At 38.3% G+C, this 2,744-nt stretch overlaps 1 pseudogene; it reads left to right on the top strand.

Moving 5' to 3' along the window:
- LOC108751519 overlaps positions 1-2,744 on the top strand; it is a 53,868-nt pseudogene that overhangs the window by 32,279 nt on the left and 18,845 nt on the right.

The raw sequence follows: 2,744 nt of genomic DNA, 5'->3' as shown, positions 1-2,744 counted from the left end.
GATATGTTTCCATCTGGTCTCATTGGATTTGTCGCGCGTACCGATGCGCCCCACTCTACTGCTTATTATACTGCTCTTTCCAGGTGGAGCTCTTTTACGGTCTTCAGAATATGGCAGTCAGTAGTCGAACCGGCGGAACAAATGCAATCAAGACGAGGCAGCCATTCAGCGACGTGACTTCGGCGCGTTTTGACGGCGTCGACTACTCGTTGGTTACGTGTCGAATGATGGTGATGTCGACGCCGCCGCCGCGACCGCCGTCGCCGTCGCCGTCGCCGTCGCCGACGCCATCACCGCGGGGAAATAAATTCGCGAAACGGACATCGGCGTCTTCCTCCATCATCAATTCCATTCCGTGCGCGCGCCCGATGCCCGCAGTTCCAATCAGGCAAACGCACGTCGTTCATCCGTCGAACGCGTATTCGCGTTTATCGCCGAGACAACTCGGCCACGTCAAGGGAAAACCAATTTGCAAATAGGTCCGTTAGGATATGCGTAGGGTTAACCGGCGTCGGATCGGATTCGCGTCCGTCGTGACACGCGGTATCCTATCGCGCAATATAACGGTATCCGAATGAGAATCCACCCGTCGTTCACGTCGAAGTACTAATTAGCCGTTTGTACGTCGCACCCTTTCCGTACTCTCGATTGACGCATATCGATCGTCCGATACTACTTTAGCAGAATGTTGAAGCATTAATAAATAAACAATATCAACGACCTTTAACCCTTTGTGAACCAGCGACTCCCGATTTAGAATCACACCCGTTTATTTTGTAAACCGTCTATTTGTTTTTTTTATGAAACTTGACTCATAGGTTACCTGATAATGCTTTATTCGAATCTGAGTTCAGAAATAAAAATTGTGAATTCGATATAGTGGACACCGTTAAAAAAGAATCTGATTATTATATAACTTGTTTTTAGAATATATTTTTGTTGCGAAAAGTAACATCTAGTTTTCAGTTTCGCTTTATTTGAAGCTCATCAGCGCTATAAGTGAACAATTGGTACTAGTTTTTAAATTAACTTTTAAATCCTGATTATAAATCTTGTAACATTAGATCTTTTATTACAGGTTATTTGTATTGAAATTAGACATTTTTAGGCTACATTCAAACTCAGCGATATCGAAAACCTCCTAAAATCGACTTTTATAATCAAATTATTTTTTGAAATTTGAATTTTAAAATTTTGAAATCAGAATCGAATTTAATTATTCCGACAACTCTTAGAGAGAGAAAACAAGATCTTCTTTGAATTTCTTTATCAGAAAACTCCCATTCTCAAAAGATTAAAAACAAATTAATATAACTTTAAAAAATTTAATTTTTCATACTGTAAGAAATAACTACATAAAATTAAAGATTATATATTTTAGTACATATCTGTTGTAACAAGTTTTATTGCAATAATTTTTGCCTCAAAGGTCTTATGTGTACAAAAATCCTAACATTCTTTACAGGGATTTCAGATTTCACGTAAAAAAAATGTATACTTCTTATGGCACACAAATGTGTGAGTTAAATAGCATCAATTAAGATTTGAATTGCAATTAAGAGCACACAAATAAAAATGTGCTTTTATCATTTATCGAGCAAAGACGAAGTGAGAATGGGCTATGTACCCTTCATTAATTTATCAATAGTGATATTCTGGTTTATTAGATAATCACAGCTGGAAGATTATTTGTAATTGCTAATTGCTAAAACACAGCTGATATCATAAAAGCAAACCTACGTGGTCGCAAGACGATACTATTGATTTTGATAATTTTTTGAAAGCTATTTTTGGCATCTCGAGAGAATTTATACGTTCTGTACACGCATATATTTACACAATTTAAATAGTGAAAACATTACACACGTCTCCGATCATAATTTTGTAGCTGGAGACAAAATTCTTGAGCGATGGAAAGATATATTTCCAGTACGCGTGCAATAAATTAGACGTTGGAATACTAATAAGTTTGCAAAGACGTGTACTCGTCAGAAAGAAATCGACACTTTTTAACCCGTCGGTTTATCCGTACATAATTTTTTTTCAACGTTTTCTATCTTTATTTTTCCATGTTGTTAACCGACACCCCTTAATTGCACGACTCGACACACTTCTTACAAATTGCACAACGCCACGATTTGCATTTACGTAACTGTGTTTCATTCATACCTCTTGACCCGGGCACAGAAAGAAATCCGTGTCTCGTAAATCGCGTAACCGCGGCTGCTATGTGAAGAATTCTCTTAAGGCGGAATCACGCTGTGTCTGTACGAATACCGAACGAAGAGAATTCGGTTAGTATGTACCGAAGAACGAATGAGCGAATGGGTTCAATTTGGTGCACACATTAGTCGAGTTTCCTTCGTTCGGCCATTTGTTCGACGGAATACTATAATATATATAAGTCTATACCTTCGCAATTCAACCATATGGATAGCTTTTATTACTCTCGAGCGATATCGCTTTTCGTTTTCGGCCCCTTTATCCATACGAGCAAAACCACTCGTCCCTTTCGTGCCACACGGATTTCCACACAAATGCGGAAACGCGGTTTCCTCCTCTGGTCAAAGTGATATCGCGATGCGTGTTGACATCTGCATCCGCCCTTGCATACCGTGTTTAAATACATCGTATGATGTAAATATCTACCAGAACTAAATACGAATCGGATAAATTTCTCTTTTTCTGCAATATTTTTCACAGTTTATTATACTTAAATATACATTACTAAATTGAAAAAATAA

The sequence above is a fragment of the Trachymyrmex septentrionalis genome, unplaced genomic scaffold (assembly GCF_001594115.1).
Source record: "Trachymyrmex septentrionalis isolate Tsep2-gDNA-1 unplaced genomic scaffold, Tsep1.0 scaffold49, whole genome shotgun sequence".
NCBI classification, from domain to species: domain Eukaryota; kingdom Metazoa; phylum Arthropoda; class Insecta; order Hymenoptera; family Formicidae; genus Trachymyrmex; species Trachymyrmex septentrionalis.
Note: the sequence above shows the minus strand (reverse complement) of the source record. Positions and strands in the feature narration are given on the sequence as shown.